We start from the raw sequence: 27,936 nt of genomic DNA on the forward strand, positions 1-27,936 counted from the left end.
AGTGGAATAACGCTCACCCCCCTCACAGTAAGGGTTTCTCAGGAAAGTCTCCACCAGATTGTAACACTTCCTTGACCTTCTTGGTCACCAGATTTATCGTCAATCGAGCATTTATGGGAACGCATGGCATGTCGGCTTCGGCAACCTACAAGTATGTAGGATCTACAGGCCCAGCTACAACATGGATAAATGTGCCGCAGGACATCATACAGAACCTGTATGCTTCCATGCTCAACCATATTTCATTTTGTATCCATGCTAGAAGCAGCCCAACAGGGTACTAGCGCCTCCTTTCAATTGTACAGTTTTTCCCCAATAAATGTATCCTTTTACTCTAATATACTAAGGCATCTTTAATCTTACGAGAAAGTACTCTTTGATGGTCTTTACATATTCTTAAAATTTTGGGAACACAAGGTAGTTGGTAGCATGTAGAAAAACATATCTTAAGGCTGTTGAGACACGTGGTAATATTTCAGCACTGTATACTGTATATACCTAATTTTTGGTCCATTAACATAACTGCCTATAGAGTAGACTTTTTAAATTTTAATAGGTATACCTATAGACCACCGTTACACAGCTACTTGATTTAGTGATATAACCGCAGGTTTCCTATTGTGTGACACCTGTTAGTTTCCACTTGATTGATGGGTCTGCATTTCAGAGCACATGGTCTGTTGTCTCTAGTCGTCCACCAATTCTACAACCAGGGCTATGTACTATGGTTCAGCCTGCCCCATGTTACTTACTTTTGTTCTATATAGTTTAGTCTTATGTTTGTTTAGAGGGTTTGAAAGCAGCAATAGCTGATCTTTTAGCAGGTTCTTTTAATGGGCCAGCATCTTTGTCATATTTATCTTTGGGTATATGTACTGTATTTTATTTTTATTTTGCTTTGATCATTTTCCATTAGGGAAGGGCATGTCCTAATTTTAGTCTTCTGCCCTACCCTGTGTAGAATGAGGTGCGTTCGTGCTTCACTGCTGAGTAGCTGGAACAATAAAGTCCTAAATGCATCAGACATTAGTAGACTGTAAACACTTTCTGTGGCTCAACACATGTTTTGTATCTATGTAGATAAACTTAATGGGAGGCGCCATAGAAAAAGATTTTTATTGCCTTAATTTGGAAAGAACTAGGAGCTCTATTGGTTACACATATAACTTCATAATTACTGCTATATAAATTTAGCAAAATTCAATGTAGGTGGAGAACCTAGGAAAATATATTTTGTGTGTCATTAGAAGTTGAGGAGGGTTCTGCAATAAGTGTTTATCTCTCATTATGTGCTATGAAGGTACAGGGAACGTATAAGGGGGTGTTGTGAAAGGACATATCCTAGAGAGGATGTCATTTATTGTAGGTGTACAGACAGAAATCATTTGTCCAAAGGACCCATGGAATTGGGTTCCTTTCCTTATAGGTCTTTAGGAGTCTAACTAATGGGTTTGAGACTGCTGGTGGTTTATGGGTTAATTTGATAGCAGACCCTGCCCTATGGTGCCTGTGTCAAAGTTGGACTTCAGGAAGGGTTATGTCATGATTGATTCTTATAAGTGGCTTGCTGATTGGAGCATCTTTTTGTTCCTGAGCATCTCACATCTTTCTTCTTTGCTTGGTGTTTTTTTTGTGATGGTTTCTTTTTTCTTATAGACTGTTTTGATGCTGGTGGGCATCATTGCAGATCATTAAATACTCACCATTGCAATGGCATGTCATAAGGTAGTAGATAATTATGCTATCTAAGGATGCTTTTGTTTGAAGGTTATGTGTTTTTTTTTTTTTTTTTACAGTGGTCAAGGTACAGTTTGAACGTTGATGGTATTCAGGTTAATGTACCTTAAGCCAAAAAAATCCTGGGACAAGTAATTCATCTTGCAAAGTCTGCTTAAGATGGGTTGTCTGCTTTATAAAATTCCTTTTCATTAGAAGGGTTCCCCCGATAATAACCCAGCAGTCAGCCTTTATTCCGTGGAGAAACTAATTACATTGTTCTCATTAAAGTCAATAGGAGGAGGTTTATCATTACATGAATTTTTGAAGTCGGTGTTTCTTGAGTATATATTGTGGTAATGTGGACCAAATTAATCAAAATTTGCGCACAGTTTGATAAATTTGTCACTTAATTAAAAATAACCTTCTTTAGATCTCTTACTCTAGTTTTTACACCACCACCTGTACAGGACTGACATTGCACCATTTTACGAAAAATCTTGCGTATACTTTTCACCTTGCTAACCCATTCCTACTTTCCCACCCATATATTAAAGGTGGTGAAAGCAGCATAAAATGAAAAAAAAAATACAAAAAAAAATAAAAAAATTTTGTGCAGAAACATTGTGTGCCAATATTTGTAGCTTTTTATGCCAGAAAATCAGTGTACTGGGCTTCATGAATTCCCCCCATTCTTTATAGCCACTCTCTACTTGGACTCATAGATGATGGTCCTGGACAGGGATCGTCTCTTTTAACTCAGAATTTCCTTGTAAGGTATTTCAAATAAGTTTCCTTAGGTTACATTAGTATCTGCGTTAAAGGTAATCCTGTAGAGGAACAGACAACTGGAGTTACCATATCCAGCATAGCCAGATACTACCACACACTGCCAGATCCCTATTGACTATAATGGTATCGGGTGGGCATCCGGCGGTTTTCTTGCATAAATGCCGGCTTTCGGTCAGAAAAATACTACTGTGGTATTTGGCTGAAAGCAGGCATTTATGCCGGAAAGCTGCAGGATCCCTGTCAGATCTTGTTATAGTCAATGGGGATTTAGGGGTATGTGTCAAAATCCGGCTATACCTGATAAGGTAACCTGGTTGTCTGTTCCTCTCCCAGAACAGGCTATCAGATCATCTTTAGCGGAGATGTGCACCTACCTTAAACCATTCAACACATTTCAGGCTACATTCACACTAGCGTTTTTGCTGAATCCGGCAGGGTTCAGCAAAAACACTTCTGGTACTGATAATACAACCATCTGCATCCGTTATGAACGGATCCGGTTGTATTATCTTTAACATAGCAAGAACAGATCTGTCATCAACTTCATTGAAAGTCAATGGGGGACGGATCCGTTTTCTATTGTGTCAGAGAAAACGGATCCTTCCCCATTGACTTGCATTGTAGGTCATGACGGATCCGTCTTGCTTCGCATCCCAGGACGGAAAGCAAACCGCAGCATGCTGCGGTTTGCTCTCCGGTATGGGAGCGGAATGGAATGCATTTTGGAGCATTCCGTTCTGTTCAGTTACATTTTGACCCGATTGACAATGAATAGGGACAACATGGAAGCGTTTTTTTCCGGTATTGAGACCCTATGACTAGTGTTGATCGAGCACCAAAGTGCTCTGGTGCTCGAGTAGAACACTTTGGGATGCTTGGGTGCATTCGAGCACAATGGAAGTCAATGTGAGAACTCGAGCATTAAACCAGGCACCCCTGCTCTGAAGGGTGTCTTGTTCACAAAAAGGAATTTAAGGTCCTCTACAAACCACATCCAACCATCGCTAAATTTAACACCAACCAAAAGTCCATAAAAAACGGCAGCCTATCCCAGGGAGACCGATAGTCTCTGGAAATGATAACTTATGTGAGGGTATCAGTACCTACGTTGATGCTATCATTACAGCATTTGTACAAACTCTTCCCTCTTTTTTAAAAGACCCTGGTGACACACTCAGCAGACTGAGGGACATACATGTCAATGAAAATGCCTTTATAGCCAGCCTAGATGTTGAGGCTCTATACACGAGCATACAACACGAGATAGGTATCCAAGCAATAAAATCCTATCTATACATGAATGGCACTCAATTTCACGAACACAATCATTTTGTCATTACACGTTTACGTTTCCTACTCACTCACAATTTTTTTTTTACGTTTGATAGACAATATTATTTGCAGACAAATGGCACCGCCATGGGCACGGTTTGTCCACCGAGTTTTGCTAATTTATTTATAGGGTGGTGGGAGGATAAATATGTTTTCACTGAGCACAATACACAATAAACAGATCACATTTTATTTTGGAGAAGATATATAGATTATATTTTAATTTTTGGGGATGGCACGGAGATTGATTTTATTCAATTCACTAGAAACCTCAACAAGAATGACATAGGTTTGTCATTCACCGCAGAGATCCAAAAATAAATTTTGAACTTTCTTGATTTAAAAATCAGCCTCAAGTGTCACGACAGAGATATTTAGAAAATGTACTGCAACTAATAGCTTCCTTCATTGGGAGAGTTTCCACCCACAGACTCTCAAAGCAGGTATTCCGGTAGGTCAATACCTTAGAGCTAAACGCAATAGCATGAATGAACAAGCATTTGAAGAAGAAAGCAGTCTTCTGTATCGTAGATTCCTGGCCCGAGGCTATCCAAAAAAGGCACTCCATAGAGCCTATAATAGAGCTAAAAACAAGGATAGAGATAGTCTACTTCAGAAAAAAGAAACAAAAAAATGGAAAAATAATACAGTGTATAGGTACGTATGATATACTACATCGAAAGGTAAATAATATTTTGAAACAACATTGGCATATATTGCGAGCAGATAAAGATCTGAGAGAAGTGATTCCAATGAGCCCCTCGATCACATACAGGAGAGGAAAAAACCTAATAGAAATTATGGTACATAGCCACTTTCAAAGACAACAAAAATGTACAAAAACCCGGTTGACGATAAAAGGATCATACCCATGTGGAGGATGTACTTTTTGTAGATACATGTCCCCTAAAAAGGAATTCATAAATCCAATTGATGGGAAGAAATATACCATAAAGGATTACATTAACTGTAGAACAACAGGAGTGGTATATGCGATTCAGTGCGAATGTCCGAAACTCTATATTGGCAAAACAATTCAACAGTTGAGAAGAAGAATATTCAAACATTTTAGCAATCTGAACACAAACGAAGAAACGCCATTGTCAAAACATATAAAAAATCATCATAAAGGGAGTCCCGCAGGCATAACAATATGGGGGATACAAAGGGTTAAGGCAGACCCAAGACAAGGAGATATCGACAAGAGGCTACAACAAGAGGAGACCAAGTGGATCTATCGCCTTAAGTCGCTTTCACCAATTGGAATTAGGGCTTCACATTTGCCCCCTTTCTATAATACTTTTTTATATTAATAACTGCTTATTAAACAGCATCCCCCTTCTTCCCACTTATTTATATAAAGTATCAATAATGATACACGATATTATTTCAACAAGGAAAAAATTTAATAGATGAACAGTAGACAGATAGGGGACCAAAATACTGATGAGAAGAAATATGAAATATGAAAAAAAGAAAAAAATAGACATTCATGGAGAGACGATGTTACTTACCATGATGAATGAGAAATTAAGATGTCACCTCCCCTCGGATATATCCGGTTCCTAAAAATTAATTATAAGAGATTATATTAATATAAAAAGAAAAATGAAAAGAGCAAATTCATAAGAATATCCACTTATTTATAAGTCCATTAAAAACTCTAAAAAAAGAGTTAATGCATTGACTTTAGTGTCCTGTATCTCAAGATGTGTGTATATATATATATATATATATAATAGTTTCAGTCAAAAATCTGAGACATATTTAAAAAGAATAGTCACAGACTGATGACATTTCCATATGGATAAATCAAATAGTGGCTAACTTATAAGATTAAATGTAATTCACTGTCAGGAAATATAGAATATTATCATAAAAGAAGATAAAAAATATGCCAAATAGTATGATGAAATTGGTAGAATAAAATAGAGAGGTAAACTGATACATCATGAGAAAGGCTAAAAGCATAGACAGACCTCATAGATTAGAAATGCAACAGGAAAATAAGAGAGATCTGAGACTAAGTGGTAAGTCATGCGCAGTACAGAGAAATGAGGGAGACTTGAGACTAAGTGGTAAGTCATGCGCAATATGGAGAAATAAGGGCGACTTAAGACTAAGTGGCAATTCATGCTCAGTACGGAGAAATATGGGAGACTTGAGACTAAGTGGTAGATCATGCGCAGAACGGAGATAAGGGAGAAAACTCATTCCAAGTTGGCGCGCATGCGTGGACTCCTCAGAGCTTTAAGAGAGCGATAAGATGATCTATGCATGACGCGGGTAGAAGGCTGTAACCTAAGAGAAGGTAAGCCTTTCAGAACCGGAGATTAAAGAAGGACGAGCTGATTTGGCACACAATAAGCAGCCTGATAGGTTGCGAGATACACGTCATCAGATACCGAACTGTTAAAATATGGTCTCCTCACCCAAAACACATACCTGCATTATCCCCTGAAGACGTTGGGTTTCCAGCGAAACATGTCGGGATGCAGGATCTGTATGTGTGTGTTTTTAGAGTCAGTGGTAGGCAGGCAGGGAGCTCCGTAACAGGAGTTAATTTGATTTAAACACGTGAATAGATACAGACTGTCAGCCAGAGCGCTCTGAGGCTGGAGTCGCTACAGATTATCAGTATTTAAAAGATTGCTGTGAAGAAACATAAACAGCAGGAGGTTATAGATCGCGAGAGAGAGACAGACTGCAGACCACTGAGAATTTTTAGTCTGTCATAATGTTTATTCTGATAAATATCAAGAACTGCCAAAATTTACAAGAAACCGGCACTCCAATACACCCTTTATTACACATAAAAGAGGGCATCATACACACCCTTAAAAAATTATGATTGATGGCCTGCTGGTGACCCTCAAAAACATTTGGAGCAAGGGCCTTCTGGTGACCCTCTAAAACATTAGGGGCGAGGTCCTGCTGCTGATCTGACCATCTAAAACATTAGGGGTGAGGGCCTGCTGCTGATCTGACCATCTAAAACATTATGGGTGAGGGCTTGCTGGTGATCCTCTAAAACATTAGGGGTGAGGGCCTGCTGCTGAGCTGACCCTCTAAAACATTATTGGCGAGGGCTTGCTGGTGACCCTCTAAAAGATTAGGGGGGAGGGTCTGCTGCTGAGCTGACCCTCTAAAACATTAGGAGCAAGGGCAGCCTAATAAGCATGTTGATATGATGGAGGAGGAGGACGATAAAAGGAAGATTGAACCATATACCCTTTTTAGTAGTGGAAGAGGTGTATGGGAATACAGTGTATTCAATATACCATAAAAGCCACATTTAAAGTGCCTTTATGTTCAGCCGCTTTCCTCTGGTGGAGTAGAGAAGTCAGGGGAATTCCAGGCCTTGTTAATTTTTATAAGAGTCAACCTGTCAGCATTTTCAGTTGACAGGCGGATGCGCTTATCAGTTATTATGCCCCCAGCAGCACTAAATACCCGCTCTGACAAAACACATGTGGCAGGGCAGGTCAGCACCTCCAAGGCATAGAGTGCCAGTTTGTGCCAGGTGTCCAGCTTGGACACCCAATAGTTGTAAGGCACAAAGGGATCACTCAGGAGGCTGACACGGTCTGCTACGTACTCCTTCACCATCTTCCAAAACTTTTCCCTCCTTGTGACACTAGGCCGCTCATCGGGGTGAGGGTGCTGGCGGGGTGTCTTGAAACTGTCCCTGGCCTTAGAGAATGTTGCCCTGCCTCTGTTAGAACTGCTGTATGTTCCCCTCGTCTCCCCTCCTCGGTTGGCCAAGGAACTACGTACTCTGCCACCAGTGTTGTCAGCTGGAAATTTTTGGAGCAATTTTTCTGCAAGGACCTTCTGGTATTGCACCATTTTGCTAGTCCTCTCCACCACAGGAATGTGAGATGAAAAGTTCTCTTTGTAGCGGGGGTCGAGAAGGGTGAACAACCAGTAATCTGTGTTGGCCAAAATGCATATAATGCGAGGGTCACAGGAAAGACAGCATAACATAAAGTCAGCCATGTGTGCCAGAGTCCCAACAGCCAAGACTTTGCTGTCCTCATCAGGAGGATGACTCTCAATCTCCTCATCCTCTTTCTCCTCTTATACACATCCATGCTGAACAGATGGAATAAGCCTGCTATGGGTACTACCCTCTGTAACGGAGACAACCGTCTCCTGCTCCTCATCATGATCCAATTCGCGCTGAGAATACGAACTGAGGGTGGTCTGGCTATCACCCTATGTATTGTCTTCCCCGATTTCCACCTCTTACACATGCAAAGCGTCCGCCTTCATTGTGAGCAGCGAGCGTTTCAGTAGACACAGAAGAGGTATGGTTATGCTGATAATAGTGGCATCGCCGCTCACCAGCTGTGTTAATTCCTCAAAGGTGCGTAAAACCTCACAGAGGTCAGACATCCATGCCCACTAGTCGCTTGTGAATAGAGATGTCGCGAATGGCGAACGCGAATTTCCGCAAATGTTCGCAACCGGGCAAACCGCCATAGACTTCAATAGACAGGCGAATTTTAAAACCCACAGGGACTCTTTATGGCCACAATAGTGATGGAAAAGTTGTTTCAAGGGGACTAACACCTGGACTGTGGCATGCCGGAGGGGGATCCATGGCAAAACTCCCATGGAAAATTACGTAGTTGACACAGAGTGTGGTAAGTTGAATTCGCAATGCGATTAATATAACCTGCATTAATCGCATTGCGAATACAACATAGATCTGAGTTCCTAATGGTTGTATTGCTAGAATTGACGAATATAACGAATATAGCACTATATTCTCAATCTTCGTTATATCCTAGCAATACAACCATTAGGAACCCTGCTCTAAGTTGAATTCGCAATGCAATTAATATAACCTCTATTAATCGCATTGCGATTACAACTTAGATCTGAGTTCCTAATGGTTGTATTGCTAGAATTGACGAATATAACGAATATAGCACTATATTCTCAATCTTCGTTATATCCTAGCAATACAATTATTAGGAACCCAGCTCTACAACCATTAGGAATCCAGCTCTAAGTTGAATTCGCAATGCGATTAATATAACCTGTATTACTCGCATTGCGATTACAACTTAGGTCTGAGTTCATAATGGTTGTATTGGTCGCGCCGTCACGTGGTAAAGGGGGAAGGGGGTGTGACTCACTGCAGCCTGGTGAGTGGTGGGGCGCCGCGGCAGCTGCCCTGCAGGAGTCTCTGGTGCCGGGAGGAGGAGGTAGGTACAGCGGCTCTGACTTTATAGACCAAATTATTTTAATAATACCCCAATAATAATAAGTTAATAACCTAACCCCATTCATAAATTACTGTGGATTATTATAGAGATGGCCCCAGGCCAGGAGACAAAAGGGGTTGGGTTGAACTGCTGGCTGGGGCCACCCGGCCACATTTACTAATCTTTGCTCAGGGGGGCCCTCATAAATATAGACCCACATGGTGTGGACTGGTCATTTTTACTAAGGAATATAGTTTAAACGTTTATGTGCAAAAGAGAAAATAAGAAGTCAGCTCCAATCAGATATCTGCACATAGACCAAGACTCTGGGTCTATGCAGATATCTGATTGGAGATGACTTAATAACTTCTTTTTTTTTCTCTTTATCTCTTTATTATGGCTTCGGGGGGGGGGGGGGCAGGGGTGACACCATTTTCTACCGCACCGGGTGACACCAGCCATAGCAACGCCACTGTAACCATTAGGAACCCAGCTCTAAGTTGAATTCGCAATTGCGATTAATATAACCTGTGTTGTATTAATCGCATTGCGATTACAACTTAGATCTGAGTTCCTAATGGTTGTATTGCTAGAATTGATTAATATAACGGATATAGCACAATATTCTCAATCTTCGTTATATTCTAGCAATACAACCATTAGGAACCCATCTCTAAGTTGAATTCGCTAAGCGATTAATATAACCTGTATTAATCGCATTGCGATTACAACTTAGTCAAATTTGTGACACTGCAGCTTCAGAATGAATATAAGATGGATGCTGTCCCTAAAATGGATGCTGTCCTTGCTATTTGATAGGAGGTGGAAGTGTCTGGGAGGGAGGGTATGCTGATTGGCTGGAATGTGTCTGCTCACTGTGAGGTACAGGGTCAAAGTTTTCTCAATGATGACGTATAGGGGGCGGACCGAACATCGCATATGTTCGCCCACCGCGGCGAACGCGAACAAGCTATGTTCGCCGGGAACTATTCGCCGGCGAATAGTTCGGGACATCTCTACTTGTAAAGAGCGGAAGATGACTGGAAAGGCGACGACCATGTTGCAGCTAGTTTTCCACTACTGCCCTCTGCTGCTCACTAAGCCTGGCCAATATGTGGAACGTGGAGTTCCAGCACGTGCTCACGTCGCACAACAGTTGGTGAGCTGGCAATTGCAAGTGCTGCTGCAGAGTTGCCAGACCGGCGGCAGCTGTCGATGACTTTCGGAAATGGGCATACACGCGGCGCACCCTCACCAGTAGCTCAGGCAAATTGGGGTACATTTTGAGAAACCGCTGAACCACTAAGCTGAACACGTGGGTTAGGCATGGTATGTGTGTGAGCTTGCCGAGCTCCAAAGCCACCACCAAGTTACTGCCATTATCAGACACAACCATTCCTGGTTGTAGGTTGAGTGGTGAGAGCAACAGCTCAGTCTGGTCCCTTATACCCTGCCACAGCTCTGTGTCGGTGTGCTGTTTGTCAACGAAGCAAATTAGTTTCAGCATGGCCTGTTGCCGCTTCCCCACTGCAGTGCTACATTGCTTCCAGCTAATGACTGATGGCTGACTGGTGCTGCAAGATGAGAATTTAGAGGTGAAAGTGGAGGAGCAGGTGGAGGAGGAGAAGGGGGGGGTTAACAGCCACTAATGTAGGTGGTGGCGGAAATCCTAATGGAAGTATGGCCCGCTATCCTTGTCGTCGTAGCACCTGTGCCATCCCAGGGTTCGACTCGCTCCCAGCCTACACAACGTTCGCCCAGTGTGCCGTCAGGGAAAAGTAGCATCGTTGAGTGGACATTCCCAATAACTGCGTTGGTCAGGGCACGGGTGATGTTACGAGACACATGCTGGTGTAAGGCAGGGATGGCACACTGGGCAAAATAGTGGCGGCTGGGGACTGAGTAATGAGGGACGGCCGCCACCATCAGGCTGCGGAAAGCCTCAGTGTCCACAAGCCTAAATGCCAATATTTCCAGGGCCAGCAATTTGGAAAGTTGCACATTTAGTGCTATGGACTGTGGGTGGGTGGCTGGGTATTTGCGTTTTCGTTGAAAGGCCTGGGGAATGGACATCTGTACTCTGCTCTGGGACACAAGTAGATGTGCTAGCTGATGGTGCTTGCGAAGGTCCAGGTGCAGGGCGGGAGGCATCCTGGCCTGCGTCTTGGACAGGGGATTGGCCAGCACATAACACAGGGGAAGAAGACGCAGTGGTGTGACCCGCAGACACTGATTGTGGACCCAGCGTTCGGCCCACCTATTAGGGTGCTTTGATGCCATGTGGCGGATCATGCTGGTGGTGGTGAGGTTGCTAGTGTTGACGCCCCTGCTCATTTTGATATGGCACAGGTTGCAAATGGCAATTATTTTATCGTCCGCACTTTCCTCAAAAAAGCGCCAGACTGCGGAACACCTACCCCTTGGCAAGGGAGATTGCCGCAAGGGGGTGCTCCGGGGAACAGTTGCGGGCCTGTTTCATGTGGCCCGCCTTTTACATTTTGCCACTTCACTGGCTCTTCTAGCCTGTTGCGGTGCTGTGGATCCCTCCCCTTACTGCTGTCCTCACTCGGCTTGCCACCTTCCCAGGTTGGGTCAGTGATTTCATCGTCCACCACCTCCTCTTCCACTTCCTCACTCTGGTCATCCTCCTGACTTGTTGACCTAACAAGAACCTCACTTATTGACAACTGTTTCTCATCCTCATCATCAACCTTGTGAAACACTAATTGCCGTTGACTTATTGGCAACTGTGTCTCATCGTCATCATCCACGTCGTGAAACACTAATTGCCGTTCCCCACCGTCATCTTCTTCTGACTGTGGATGCTCAAGAGTTTGGGAATCAGTGCACAAAACCTCGCCATGTCCCTCTTCAAGCAGGCTTGGCGAGAAGCCCAAATCAAGGAATGGCGCTGAAAAGAGCCCCTTGGAATATCCGAGTGTGGGATCACTTGTTTGGCAAGACTCTCCATGGTGGGAGAAAGGAAGATCAGTGTGAGGATTCTGTTGACCAGACTCTTGACTACTGAGACTGGACTTTGTGGAAGACAGGGTGGTGCTTAACCGACTGGAAGCATTATCTGCTGCAATCCAACCGACCACCTGGTCGCACTGGTGTGACTTCGAGAGTGCTGTCTTGTGCCGCCCTGCAAACTGGGACATGAAGCTAGGTATCGTGGATGAGTGTGTTTCTTGTGCTCTGGCAGAAGACACTGTTTCACCGCGCTCAGGGCAACAGCCTCCGCGTGCACTATCAGCAGCACGGCCACTTCCCCGTCCCTTACTGCTCGCCTTGAGCATATTAAATGGTATATATGCTTGCAAGTATATCACACTTACAGTAGCGCAGGTTTTGTAAATTACACTGAATGTCACAGATATTTAGGATGCGCAAACTTTATACAGGAGAAGTAGCGCAGATAATGTGGCTGTCACCAGCGGTGAAAAAATTACAATGAATGTCACAGATATTTGGGATGCGTAAACGTTATACAAGAGATGTTGCGCAGGTAATGTCAATGTTAGCAGCGCCGAAAAAATTACTCTGAATGTCACAGATATTTAGGATGCGCAAACGTTATACAGGAGATGTGGAGCAGGTAATGTCGCTGTCAGCAGCGGCCAAACAATTGCGCTGGATGTCACAGATATTTAGGATGTGCAAATGTAACACAACAGATATAGCAGAGGTTGTGTCACTGTCAGCAGTGGCCAAACAATTGCACGCAATTTAGCGCAGGTTGCGCTAATAATATATTTTGCAGCCATATAAAACAATAGTCCCTAAAAGGACTTTTGGGTCTCTAACACCTTTCAACAGTAAACCCTTCCTGAAAAAAAAAAAAAATTCCTGTCCGTACACTATCTGTCCCTTCTGCTGCAGCTCTCCCGAGAGACTAAGACTGAGCTGAACCACGTGTATAGCACCCGATGACGCATTCCGGCCAACCAATCACTGTAATGCCAGTATCCAACATGGCTACGACATTACAGTGAGTTCCAGTACCTCCCCACACGTTTATTGGCTGCGTAGCAGCCAACAAACGTGCGGGGAGGAGACTCAAGCATTGCTCGTGCACACGCGGTGTTCAGGCGAATGCTCGAGTCAAAATGGTGTTCGGCAGAGCATGCTCGCCCAACAATACCTATGACGGATCTCAATACCGGAAAATATTAACGCTAGTGTGAAAGTAGCCTTAGGTTAATCCATACTAAACTTTTATTTACACACACTTAATGGTCCATTAATTTCAATTGGTTTATTACATTTAAATGTAATTTTTATTGTTTTTGTTCCCTGTAACTGCATTGAGAAGGTGAATATGCTAATTTCATTGGTAAAGCAGTGTTACATATTACAGGTGAGGGAACTCGCTGCAGCGTTGGATCTAGTATAACACAGATTGCTTCTAATGGGCTGTGAAACTAAACAGTTCTTGAAATCTCTGGGTGCAAATGATAGCTTAAAACTGTGCCATCTTTGTTCCCTCGTTTGCAATAGTATTAAGCAGTTTTACTCGCATAATAAAAGTAGTGCTGTCAAATTTGCCGTGTCTATAAAATAAAATGTTTCCTTGTTGTATTTAGACTGTCTCCTTTAGATGGTTTTGGAATTGATTTGTGGTGGACAATGCAGTAAGAGTAGGTAATAGTATTTAAATGTATTCATGGGTGGAGAAGCCTAATACAAGTTATTATGGCAATTCTGAGTGGCTGCAAAGTGGGGCTTTCCCAGGGTCAAACTGGCCCATTAGAGTTTCAGGGGATCTCATTTGGAGCTGACCTTGGAGCCAATCACTTGCAACTAGGGTCTAATTTCTTATGGGATGATTCTCAAATAATCTATTAGATTATTAGGTTATGTCCTGGGTGTCCAACAATAACAACAGTCTATCATTAGTGATGAGTGAATTTCCTGAAATTGGATTGGACTCGGCTGAATCGGTTGGTCGATTCAGTTCAGGTCAAAATAATTTCAACCTGGATTTAAAGTGTCCCAATTACATTCTAGGGTCTTTCATGACTCTTTGCAATTTCATTTCAAGCTCTTTAACACTCAAGACATTTTTAGTAATACTGTTTATTTATTATTTTTTATTTTTTTTCAAATAGTCAAAAAATGTTAGCTTTTTTGTGACAAATGCCCACCAATGAGTATAAAGACATCTCCTGGGGTCATGTGATCCTCCTTATTCATCTTTCCAGTCTTCTGATCTAAAAAATGATTAATCCGTTTTGAGAAATTCACCAACTGGTTGCAGTTTCAATTCCAATTTTTATTTTATTTTATTTGGGTCAAATTCGATGAACCATATTGATTCACCGATCTACACTGCCTGTCCAAAAAAAAAGTCGCCACCAAAAAAAAAAGGTCACACACTCTAATAAATTTGTTGGACCGCCTTTAGCTTTGATTACGGCACGCATTCGCTGTGGCATTGTTTCGATAAGCTTCTGCAATGTCACAAGATTTATTTCCATCCAGTATTGCATTAATTTTTCACCAAGATCTTGCATTGATGATGGTAAAGTCTGACTGCTGCGCAAAGCCTTCTCCAGCACATCCCAAAGATTCTCGATGGGGTTAAGGTCTGGACTCTGTGGTGGCCAATCCATGTGTGAAAATGATGTCTCATGCTCCCTGAACCACTCTTTCACAGTTTGAGCCCGATGAATCCTGGCATTGTCATCTTGGAATATGCCCGTGCCATCAGGGAAATAAAATCCATTGATGGAATAACCTGGTCATTCAGTATGTTCAGGTAGTCAGCTGACCTCATTCTTGGAGCACATACTGTTGCTGAACCTAGACCTGACCAACTGCAGCAACCCCAGATCATAGCACTGCCCCCACAGGCTTGTACAGTAGGCACTAGGCATGATGGGTGCATCACTTCATCTGCCTCTCTTCTTACCCTGATGCGCCCATCACTCTGGAACAGGGTAAATCTGGACTCATCAGACCACTTGACCTTCTTCCATTGCACCAGAGTCCAATCTTTATGCTCCCTAGCAAATTGAAGCCTTTTTTTTCTGGTTTTCCTCACTGATTAGTGGTTTTCTTACGGCTACACAGCTGTTCAGTCCCAATCCCTTGAGTTCCCTTCTCATTGTGCGTGTGGAAATGCTCTTACTTTCACTATCAAACATAGCCCTGAGTTCTACTGTTGTTTTTCTTCGATTTGATTTCACCAAACGTTTAAGTGATCACGATCATTCAGGATTTTTTTCCCGCCACATTTCTTCCTCTAATACGATAGGTCCTCACTATCCTTCCAGTGTTTAAAAATGCGTTGGACAGTTCTTAACCCAATTTTAGTAGTTTCTGCAATCTCCTCAGAGGTTTTCTCTGCTTGATGCATGCCAGTGATTTGACCCTTCTCAAACAGACTAACATCTTTTCCACGATCACGAGATATGTCTTTCGACATGGTTGTTTAAGAAATGAGAAGCAACTCATTGCACCAGTTGGGGTTAAATAACTTGTTCCCAGCGGAAAGATAATTGCCCATGCAGTAATTATCCAATAAGAGGCTCATAACTATTTGCTTAGTTAAATCCAGGTGGGGACTTTTTTTTGGACAGGCAGTGTATATTTATGATGCAAATAAGGTACACATGTTCTGTATGTATCTAAATAGCCCAAGAATCCTCATTCTGACATTGAACTATCTTTAGCTGGATGTTACCCTGTAACCCTTATATACAGCACCCATATTTTACTTACCAAAAAAAACTGCATACAAGTCACAAAATGGAATGTGCTGTCTGATAGCACCTGTCTCTCTCAGTTTTTCCTCTCAGCAGGTCAATGATGATAGTACTTCTTGTAGGTAATGCACAGCAGAAGATGCATCTAAAAGAACAAATCTTTTCTAAACCATAGCTGATATCCAAATGCAACCACAAGTTCAATGGTGATAGGGAATCTATTCCATGGGAACCTGTCAACGTGACCTTGACCATTCTGATTTACCTTACTTTTGGACCACATTCTGATTTACCTTACCTTTGGACCACATGTTTTCTCATGTGTATGGTATCCTGTATCTGCTATTGTTGAATTTGAAGGCCATAATTAAATTTAGAATTCACTTAAGATCCTTCCTCTTTGGGTTAGACCTTGGTGAAGACTGGCCATATGTTTAGATTTTACACTTGGGATCTTCCAGGAATATAATCAGGGGTTGTCTAATTTCTTATGAGATGGTTCTCAAATAATCTATTAGATTATTAGGTTATGTCCTGGGTGTCCAATAATAACAACAAAGTCTATCATTACTGATGGACCATTTATATATTGAAACCTGATGACATGTTTTGAATATAGTAGACCCACACCAGATTTGGTGTAATGCTAGGTCTGAATATTCTGGGTAATTTGGATCTACAGGACAGGTATGGTGAATACTTTGCTCTCATTGAATGCAGTAGTCGGTAAACTAGAACTAGTGTAGAAAATGGAGGAGGTTGTACAAAAGGACATCAAAACTTTTAAGAGAACCATATGAATTATATTTGTTCTGTATTTGTTCTGTAATGGTCTAGAACAGAATGGATGACATAGTTAAATTCTTGGTAGCAATTGGTAGACAGCAAGCAGACATTAGACATCTCCATCTCTCTGAAGGACAAAACATAACATTGACTTGCACCTGAGCTGTATGATTGCACATTACAAGAATTCGGAGCTGTATTCCCCAGTTGGACAGACTGATGTATTAGTAGCCTAAACTCTCAGACATTCTGGCACAGTTTCCAGTGTGTGCAGTGTCTGATCTGTAGCCACCTAACTCCCTGTAATTATTTTATTGTGTGCTTCATGGAGGTTCTGGGGGCTTAGCTACAAAAGTGTCCTTTGAGGAAAAGTCTGTTTTTTGTAACTTTACATGATCCACAAGCTGAATGTAAGGCTTTTCTGTAATCCCTATAAAGCATATTTAAGACAGATAAGTGCTAATGTTCTCTGTAAATTATGTGCTTTTAAAGCCTTACCAAATATCCTATTTCTTCTATACCATATTCACCTGGGTCCAGAGAGCTGAGATTTGGGGAGGTGTTGGATGTAGGTGTAGAGTTGTGTTAACTCTCTTTATATATGGCTGAGACATGGGGAACACTGGCCCTCATTTACTATTGTGCCTGTGCCTGAATTCTGGCATAATTTGTGCCACAATTTGACTAATTTTTGGTTCAAGTTGGTTCATCTCATCTAAGAGATATTCATGAAGCAAGAAAGCCACAAAGAATAATCCACTGTGCCTTGTTGCCACGGGGCTGTGTTGGCCTGGAAAAGGGACATGGCTTTAAGATGTAACATTTTGCACCAAAATTCTGGCACAAAATTGTGTTGCAAAGTAAGCCAGCCAATAGGTGGCGTAGAAAAAAGTATCTTACTGTACACTAAATACATCACTCAAATAAGTCGATGTGATGAATTTGGAGCACTGGTTACCACAATGTCCTACTAGTGCTAATGCTTGTACTGTAGATGAAAGGAAAGGCAAAGCTACTCTGCAGTATAAGGACACCACAATCAACACGCAACATCCATGGATTGAGTGTGCCATGGATTGGGGGAATAATAGGATATTGAGGGTTAACTACAATCACATCACATTTTCAAGCACTATGATAACAAATAATAATAAATGGCATTTATACTGCCCAGGTTAGCTTTATTAATCAGATTTTTTTGTAAAAGAAAATACATTTTTGTGAAGAATTTCTTTAAAGGGATATATATATATATATACACTCACCTAAAGAATTATTAGGAACACCATACTAATACGGTGTTGGACCCCCTTTTGCCTTCAGAACTGCCTTAATTCTACGTGGCATTGATTCAACAAGGTGCTGATAGCATTCTTTAGAAATGTTGGCCCATATTGATAGGATAGCATCTTGCAGTTGATGGAGATTTGAGGGATGCACATCCAGGGCACGAAGCTCCCGTTCCACCACATCCCAAAGATGCTCTATTGGGTTGAGATATGGTGACTGTGGGGGCCATTTTAGTACAGTGAACTCATTGTCATGTTCAAGAAACCAATTTGAAATGATTCGAGCTTTGTGACATGGTGCATTATCCTGCTCGAAGTAGCCATCAGAGGATGGATACATGTTCTCATTCTGTTTACGCCAAATTCGGACTCTACCATTTGAATGTCTCAACAGAAATTGAGACTCATCAGACCAGGCAACATTTTTCCAGTCTTCAACAGTCCAATTTTGGTGAGCTCGTGCAAATTGTAGCCTCTTTTTCCTATTTGTAGTGGAGATGAGTGGTACCCGGTGGGGTCTTCTGCTGTTGTAACCCATCCGCCTCAAGGTTGTGCGTGTTGTGGCTTCACAAATGCTTTGCTGCATACCTTGGTTGTAACGAGTGGTTATTTCAGTCAACGTTGCTCTTCTATCAGCTTGAATCAGTCGGCCCATTCTCCTCTGACCTCTAGCATCCACAAGGCATTTTTGCCCACAGGACTGCCGCATACTGGAGGTTTTTCCCTTTTCACACCATTCTTTGTAAACCCTAGAAATGGTTGTGCGTGAAAATCCCAGTAACTGAGCAGATTGTGAAATACTCAGACCGGCCCGTCTGGCACCAACAACCATGCCACGCTCAAAATTGCTTAAATCACCTTTCTTTCCCATTCTGACATTCAGTTTGGAGTTCAGGAGATTGTCTTGACCAGGACCACCCCCTTAAATGCATTGAAGCAACTGCCATGTGATTGGTTGACTAGATAATTGCATTAATGAGAAATAGAACAGGTGTTCCTAATAATTCTTTAGGTGAGTGTATAATGTTCATATACTCCATTAAGGAATTCAAAGTTAATAGAGGGAGGTCCCCAATTCAGGATCATCATCTCAGCCAATAAAGGCTGCAAAGAGCATCTCTCTTCCTACAGTACACAGACAAGCCATTGATTTGAATGGGAAATGTTTTATACTTAAAGAAGCACTCCAGATTTTTTTTATTGTAACATTGCTAAGGATTAGGATAATACATTGAAAGCCCTTGCCGGCCTCTTTTTTCTGCGTAATATGACTTCTTGCGTGGTACTGCCAGATCATGTAACCTGCAGTCTGACCACCGGACTGATATAGCATTTGATGTGCCAGCCTAAAATAAGATTTCCTTTGCAGGCCTATGAGTCTTATATCGAGTCTCTCATGGACCAGCAAAGAGAATCTTCCAGCTGACACTAGGCACTGTATCAGACCTGTGGTCAGACTGCAGGTCACATGATCCTACAATACCGGGAACAGAATAATTTTATGCAGAATAAAGAGGCTTGTAACGGATTTCACTGTACTACCCTAACAGCTAGAAATGTTACAAACCCATTTAAAAAATCCAGAGTTCTTCTTTATTGTGGTGGCACTGCAGAAAAATTCAACACTTACTGCCAGGTTTCCATACAAATTACATAGCTGTGGACTGAAGCAGGTTATTTTCAAGGGAATTTCCCAATGCAGATAACCTCTTTATTAAGTTATTTTTTGGTGACCACTTGATTATGTATTAATAAATGCACCAAAATACAGCTAGGATGGGGCTTGGTATGTTTCCATAATGGTGTCGGCATTCTGATGTACAAATCATTGGTTTACAAGATAATTTTAGGTTGATATTCATATCCAAGGTTATAGAAAAGGACAATGAGTTGTAAATAAATGGATGAATTCATGAATAAAGAATCTAAGGATGATCATGTCAGAAGCCATGTCCCAAAGCAGTCTTTATGCAGCGTGAGATGCCTAAAATTGTTCTTTAGTGACAGAAATAGCAGAAACCATAGCATATGGTTGTAAGAAAAATATCTAAAAAGTTGGGCAAATGTACCCAATTCCCTAATCTGTTTATGCTCCAACTTCTCAATTGGTTTTCTGCAATAAAAGCTAGAGTATATTTAGCCACTGTACTTGAGACTGACTACAGGATCCATTAGATTTTTTTGGGGGGGCTTTTTGTGCTAACAGTACATGTGCTTTAAGAGCAGAGATAAAAATTGCAGCATGTTTTAATGCATGCCATAATGTGAATAATATTATTTCCTAGAATTAGTACACCACATGGAGATGAATGGAAGAAACTCTGCAGTAACCAAACACACTACACAATATGCAAAACTGTGTTTTTTTTTTGGTGCCAGGTTCCAGTGCCGCATCTCTTATAGGTGATATGCAGGGGTGCCTGGAGTAGAACCGATCTGATATTGATGACCTATCCTCAGGGCTGGTGCAAGGATTTTTTTGCCACCCTAGGCAAAAGCTAATTTTGCCGCCCCCCTTGACTCCGCCCATTGACCACACCCTTTTAGCCGCCCCCTTTTCAGCCACCTATTGCATGCAACATTTAACTATGGTCGTGTACCCTGTGCCAGTCTATGGTCATGTACCCTGTGCCAGTCTGACTATGGTCGCGTACCCTGTGCCATTCTGACTATGGTCATGTATATATAATATCCAGCCATTGTCTGCCACCTAGTACCATCCCAGTGATGCCAATCACTCTGCGCTGTTCAGCAGGTTGGCACAACAAACACGAGCAGTGCCACCTATTCACTGCCAGGCGCCATTCAGCCACTGTCTGAAATCCTGTGCCACCAGGGCAACATAAAATAGTATGCTGCCTTGTGCCCTCTGCCAGTCTGGCACTGTCCTGCACCCTGTACCATTCATAGCCCTTTAGACAGTCTGTGCCACCTATTAGGCTCCATGTGCCACTGCTGGGCACCCTGTGCCAGTCAGAATCTATGGCCCCTAGTCAAGCAGCAGGTGTGACCTGACCCCTGTACACAAGTGTGTGCCACCCTGCTGCCAGTCACTGTCCTGCAGCCTCTTACACCCTAGTGCAGGTTGTCAGAGTGCGGTTGCCAGGGGTGCTCACCAGGTTCTGCTCCTCGCTGTGCTCCAGGTCCACATTGCCTTGGCTCTTGCCAAGATCATGTGTCTTTGGTGCGTGATCCCACGAGACCCACCTCTGGAGGTCACTGGTCTCGCGGGATTGCACGCCCGAAGTCTGGGACGGTGCAAGGATTTTTGTCAACACAAGCGAATCTACATTTTGCCGCCCCCCCATTTCACATTTCTGCCCCTCATGATTCATATCCATTTCTTGCCCCCCCCATCATTTCACATTTCTGCCCCTCATGATTCATGTCCATTTCTTGCCCCACCATATCATAGTGCCATCCTCTCCCCCTGCCCCCTAATGTGCCAGTATCAAGTGCCTCTCTCCTCCCCCCTCCATGTGCCAGTATCATGGCGCAATAACCCCCCCTCCCCCGTGGCAGTAAAGTAACAGTCCGGTATTTAAAAAAAAACAAAAAACACTTTTATACTTACCTCCATGTCAGCGATGCTGTCACGCTGTCACGCTGTCACGGCCACGGTTTTGGCCGTGACTCCTTGGGAGCCGCATACAGTTGCCCGCGGTTTGGGTTGTTGTTTCAACCGCAGCTTGAGGTTTGATGTTGTTTTGCCTCAAGTGCGGTTGCCGCGGACAACAGGTATGTGTGCGGTCCCTTTGGAGTTTGTGTGCGAGTATGTATGCACTGTTGTTTGTCTGTGTGCACTCTGTGTAGTGTGTGGTGTGCACGTACACCTTTCCTGCACTGTGGTTGCCCGTGGCAACGTTTGTCGTTGTGTACATGTGGTGGCAGTGTCCCGGCCTTGGGGCTGACTCCCAGGACACGGTTGCCACCCATGTCATTGCCTGCAGCAACAACCACAGTGTGTTTGTCGTGTTGAACACTTTCCCTTTAAGTTGGTGTTTTCCCTTTCCTGTGGTGCTGGAAGGGTTAACTCCCTTCCCAGTGTGTGTGATGTCACTGGGTGTGTCTGACCGTTGGGTGTGGCCTCTTAGGCCTTTAAAGCCTCTCACTTTGGCATGGCTCAGTAGGTTGCTTCAGTCATGCTTTGCTGTAGCAGCCTCCTGTGATTTCCATCTTCTTGTAAGGGCCACCCTTCCGGTCATAAGTTCTAATACATTGATGTCTTGTGTCTTTGGTTTTTGTGCAGCTATGGATGTCCTGGTCCCTGTGTGTCTTCATGTGTGTGCTGTTTACCTTTGCCTGTGTGGACAGCCTTTCCTTAGCACGGGTTCCAGTCAGCAAGGCTGAGACAGGTTTGTGTGAACTGTTTGGTTCACCTGTCTTATCCATAGTCCTGTTTATGTACCCCCTTCTTCATGCTGCTTGGCCAGTGAGACTCCTGCTCCTCCGTGCCTAGGAGGAGTGGGTTGTCTTACCCTGCTCCTTAGCCCAGGGACCGGTCAGAGGGTAAGTCAGGGATCCGAGGTTCCTGCGCATGGGTCCTCCTACCATCAAGGTCGGCCCATGCAGGTAGGAGACAGGGTCAGCATTAGGGATGCAACAGGAGGTGACCTGCTCCCTAATTCTGTGTTCCTGGCGAGTAGCGACTGGACATCTTCCATCACCGCATGGCTGAGGATTTCCCCCATCCTCAGCCGTGACAGATGCGATGTTCCCACCAGCCTCTAGTGTTGAAGATTTGGTGCTCGTGTTCTTATTTAGCCTGTCTTTCAGAAAAGTTTATGCTGGGATTCGAACCCATGACCTTCTGTATCAGATGCAAAACACTTACCCACACAGCTACGAGAGCTGTATAGCCAGTTTAAAAAAAATATATATATATATATAAGACTTCTACTGAAGATAACTTTGATACTTAGTGTACATCTATAGAAAAGTTTCTCCTGGGATTCGAACTCATGACCTTAAACATCAGAGGCAAAGCATTTACCCACACAGCTATGAAAGCGGTATATCCAGTTACTTAAAAAAATATATAAGACTTCTACTGTAGATAACTTTGATACCTAGTGTACATCCATACACATGATAGCTGCCCCAGTACACTGTGTATGGATGTAGCAGAGCTGGGTGTGTTGGGGCAGCTGTCATGTGTATGAATGTACACTAGATATCAAAGTTACCTACAGTAGAAGTCTTATATTTTTATTTTTTTTAAGTAATTGGCTATACAGCTTTCATAGCTGTGTGGGTAAATGCCTTGCCTCTGATTTGAAAGGTCGTGAGTTCGAATTCCAGGAGAAACTTTTCTAAATGAGATTTAAATACACCAGGGTCTCTAGCTGTGTGTCAGCTGCGTGCCGCTCGCTCTACCCGAAGTGACTGTGCAGGCTCGCACTCGCAGTGCATCCGGCTGGCAAGTACAGGAACAGAAAGGAGATGATGTCAGATAGATCACAAGTAGGGGGCGGGGCGGGGCGCAGGCAGCGGCCGGGTGCTACTGCTTAAGATTCGGACTCCAGAGTGTCGGCACCCCCAGGCAGAGTGCGCTCTACGCGTTGGCCTACTCTGCTTATGGGTGGCGCCGGCCTTGCCTATCCTAAGATCAGGTCATCAGAAGTTAAGTCCCTAAAAACCTCTTTAAATTTAATTTATGTGTCATTGTGAAATTCTGAGATCACTGTAGTGTAGTCGTGGCCAAGTATTTTCTGGGCAGATAATGTCACAGTACAGTGGGTGCAATCCAGTCATAAGTAAGTGGTGCAGTGACAGTGACAGTAGATGTGGCAACAACAGTAATCTTTACTGTAGAAAGTTATGAGCAAAGTTCTGACCAAAAACAGGCATCAAGACACTACAGTTCTCTACTATTTCAACAGCCTGGCTTAAAAATATTGTATCCCTAAGTCCAGGGTCACACAGTAGCCTCCTCCTTTAGTCACGGAATGCCTAGTATTAGCACTAGGGATGCCATGAATCCAGTAGACCTAGTACAGTCTTCTAGCCCCGTCCCAGTCTCTTCCCAAATGGTGGCCCATAACACAAGAATATAACAGTCATACTGGCCCATACCTAACAACTTATTTTATCATCTTAGCCACTGGGCTTTCTAAGGAATGTGGTGTCCCCACACCTATGCGCTTCCACATTAAAGAGAGCCAGTGCTGTGTAATTTCCCCAACAACCATTGTGTCTCGGGCCATACTTACATTTTCAAGGGAGTTTCCTCCACACTTTGCAGCATGAACCGTGCTTCAGCACAGGAGCTCTACTCCCTATGTTCCACCATTGTACTAGTTCACAGGTGTTAAGAGATATACTTAAAACCTAGGCACCTTTGCTGTGGCACCATATGGCAATGTATTTTGATAGTATGTGCCATCTGGAGGCAGAATTATGAAAGCCTCCACATTGGTGAATTAATTTGACCCGTATGAATGAATAGACCTACAAACAGTCCATATTTATTCATGGATATTAAAATACCCCCTTCTTCTACCCTTTATAGCTAAATTAATAAATTTAACAAGTTTGAACCATTTGAAAACTTACCAAAGATGAAAAAGAAAGGAAAGCCAGTTCAAGAATTGTAGATCCTGCACCAGTGACTCTTACTCTAGCTCCAAGGCCTTTGAAGCAAGCAGTTATATTTCTTCTATGACAGTATTATTTAGGACCTGCATTACTATTTATTGGTTAAATGCAAAATAGTGGCTTCATAAAAGGAAATGTGTATCTACTTCCATTTTCAATGCTCAGGCAATTCTTCTTGTATCTCTCTAAATAATAGAATACTCGCCTTTTGTTCCATGACCTCTTTTTTTTACACTTTTTTTTTCTAATCTTCTTTCGCAGGGCTCGGTGTGCTTGCACTTCTAAGCAGACTCAAGGATTGATTAATTTGTAACATCTGGATATCCAATTATAGAAGCAGGTGAGTTGTAAGAGCAAACAGAAGGTCAGAGAAAAATCTTTGTTTAGGTGAATCATTCAAGAAAAATGATTAAATAAGAGTGAAAGAGACTTTTATGTGAAAAATATCAATTATGGCAAACAGATTAGAGAATTAAATCAGAATTTGTCCCAAATTTATTTGGGATGAGAGACAGAGAGAGTTAGAGAGAAAAGGAGAAAGAGAGAGAGAGAGAGAAGTCTAGTATGCTACTGTGGGTTTCTGGAAATACATCTGCATTATCTGCTTTTTCATAATCCAGTTTTTTCCCTATTGCCGTGCTTGTATCCCCACATCCAGGGGTGCACCACCAATGAGGCCAGGTGAGGTGATCTCCTCAGGCAGCACCAGGTAGGGGCAAGAGAGGGGCAGTTGAAGGGCCATGGGCTAAAGGGAAGGTGTTAGGTTAAGAAATTGGGGAGGGGGAATGCCGTTTCAGTTTTCGCCTCAGGCAGCAGAAAGGCTAGGTGCACCCCTGCCCACATCATGTTTTTTTCTGGAAAAGAGACATACAAACCAGTCTCCTTTCCAAATAGAAAAGGAAACTGAGTGTCTCATACCATACAAGGAACCCAGCCTTTTCTGGGTAAGTACCCTTTGACAGAGCCGAGCAAAGAATATTTGCTTGGTTGCCTGAGAGGCCTTGGTTGGGTTACTTTTTCTCTCTATCTATCTACATCTCTATCTGTCAAATCTCGGTCCTATGAAACCAGAGAGTGGTATATAACAAATTTCTGGGCAAATTTAGCATATTTTATTAGGGTGTGAATTAAATTTTTGGGAAAATATAGCAAACCCGAAATGAATTTCAAGAAATTCACTCATCTCTAATATAAGAGAAGAGGCATGCTTGGACTAGAAAGCAATATCATCTATTTACAGTTGAAAAGCTGAAAATGTCTTGTTTCCTTTGTGTTTGGATATTGTGGAAAGCAAATAAGAATCAAGTTCCATATAAAAAGGGTGAAAAATCAATATGATTAAAAAGTCCTTTATGGAAGGTCATGTGGCTGTATGGCTGTATGGCTGTATTATACTCAAGATTTTTCCCATTTTTTCATTTGTGTGTGTGCAATCTAGTGTCAGTAGTTCATATTGTCCAACCTCTGAGGGGTATGGAGCCATAATAAACCATAGAACTCCATAGGACCGGACCAATCCATGTTCCATTAGATGCTGTATTAAAGGAGTTTTCCACACTGCTGATATTGATGAGTTGTCATCTGACACCCTGCACACCCACCTATCAGATGCTACCTCCAGCTGCTTGTGTTGGAACTAGCACATTAAACAAAGTTGAAATCACAGCTCTGTTCAAAGTGTAGTGGTCTTGTCATGTGACTGCAGCTGCAAGTGTATGGGAGCTCAGCTGCAGTAACCTGATACGACCACTAGGCTTTGAATGGAGCTGTGCTATCCTTGTTCAATGTGCTAGTTCTGGCGCCAGTCGTTGCAGGGAACAACTGATTGATAGAGGAGCGGGATATCGGAACCCATCAATCATTATTGATGGAGATGGCAGGTTTAATGTTACTCCATGGTTCAGTAGATGGTCTATTGTCCTTACTGTTTCATGGTGTGAAAGGGAGTGTGGTAAAAAGTTAGAATTAAAAAAGTTAAAAGGTGTAAGTAAAGATGGATTCTGATGGCTGCAATTTGGACATATTTAAATATCCATATTAAGGCCTCTACAATATTACTGAGCTAAAGTAATCTGACTCTATAGTGATCTAAGTCCATTTCAGCAAAACTGCCTTTTCTTTTCCACTTTATTTTCTAAAGTTGCATTTCTCTTCTCATTTTAAAAAATTTGCCTTGTTTTGATCAATATGCAACTTTATTATTCTCTTTTCAAAGATTTATTTAAATTGCCTTCCAAAGAATGAAATCATTTTAAGAATGTGCAGGGCCTAACAACATTTAGCAGAGTTTTTGATTTGCAAACCGTATCAGTAACTCACAAATCACATTGTGCCTGTTGTGAAACAGGTCCATAAGAAGGACTTCATTACATGCACCTCAGTTTTCAGAAGGAGCCACAGAGATGATTTGTGCTATTAGCTGCAGATCTACTACTTGTACTGAATATTAGTTTTTTTATTGAAAAGAAATTTTACCCTGTGAAAGAATATTGAGTTTTTTAATAAAATTTTTTGGCATACAACAATTTGCAAAATTTAAAGAGTTAGGGTACGTTCACACTAGCGTTAAAGTTTTCCAATATTGAGTTCCGTCCTAGGGGCTTAATACCAGAAAAAACTCTTCAGTTTTATCCTAATGCATTCTGAATGGAAAGCATTCCGTTCAGTATGCATCAGGATGTCTTTAGTTCAGTCCCTCTTACGGTATTTGGCCGGAGATAATACCGGCATTAATTTCCATTGAAATGAATTAATGGCGAATCCAAATCTGTAAAAAAAAAATCTGTGAAAAAATTAAATCCGTTTTTCCGGATGACACCTGAAAGACGGATCCGGTATTTCAATACAATTGTCAGACGGATCCGGCGATGGAACTGCCTGCCGGAATCCTCTAACGCAAGTGTGAAAGTACCGTTAATCGGAATGTTTTCTGAGAATGAGTTTGATAGGATACATAAGAAATTGGTGTCCCTTGGGGGTTTACCCACATTAAGTTCAGCCCTTACCCATGTGAACATGAACTTGTGTTGCTGGTTTTTAAGATCAGGACAGGGCAAACAAACAAGAATTTAGTTTCTGGATTCCCCATTTTGTATTTAGAGTGTTTGAAGGAATATTTGTTCCCAATGCGACAGGGCCTGTGAAAGGCCTCATGCACACGACTGTTGTGTGCATCCGTGGCCGTTGTTCCGTTTTCCGTGATTTTCTGCGGACCCATTGACTTTCAATGGGTCCGTTGAAAACTCGGAAAATGCACCGTTGTTCATCCGCGGCCGTGATCCGTGTTTCCTGTCCATCAAAAAAATATGACCTGTCCTATTTTTTTGACGGACAATGGTTCACGGACCCATTCAAGTCAATGGGTCCGTGAAAAAACACGGATGCACACAAGATTGGCATCCGCGTCCGTGGTCCGTGGCCGTAGGCTACTTTCACACAGACGGATCCGCAGATCCGTCTGCATAAAAGCTTTTTCAGAGCTGAGTTTTCACTTCGTGA

At 42.5% G+C, this 27,936-nt stretch overlaps 1 protein-coding gene across 3 annotated transcripts in view; it reads left to right on the forward strand.

Moving 5' to 3' along the window:
- Nucleotides 1-27,936, forward strand: part of TSPAN9 (tetraspanin 9) — a 472,297-nt gene that overhangs the window by 180,832 nt on the left and 263,529 nt on the right. The window contains exon 4 of one of the 3 annotated variants that reach the window (XM_040439367.1): nucleotides 24,700-24,778. The exons of the other annotated variants lie outside the window; for them this stretch is intronic. The gene's annotated coding sequence lies outside the window, so the exon portion shown is untranslated. The remainder of the gene's footprint in view (nucleotides 1-24,699; nucleotides 24,779-27,936) is intronic. 3 annotated transcript variants of the gene reach the window in all.

The sequence above is a fragment of the Bufo bufo genome, chromosome 1 (assembly GCF_905171765.1).
Source record: "Bufo bufo chromosome 1, aBufBuf1.1, whole genome shotgun sequence".
Lineage (NCBI taxonomy): Eukaryota > Metazoa > Chordata > Amphibia > Anura > Bufonidae > Bufo > Bufo bufo.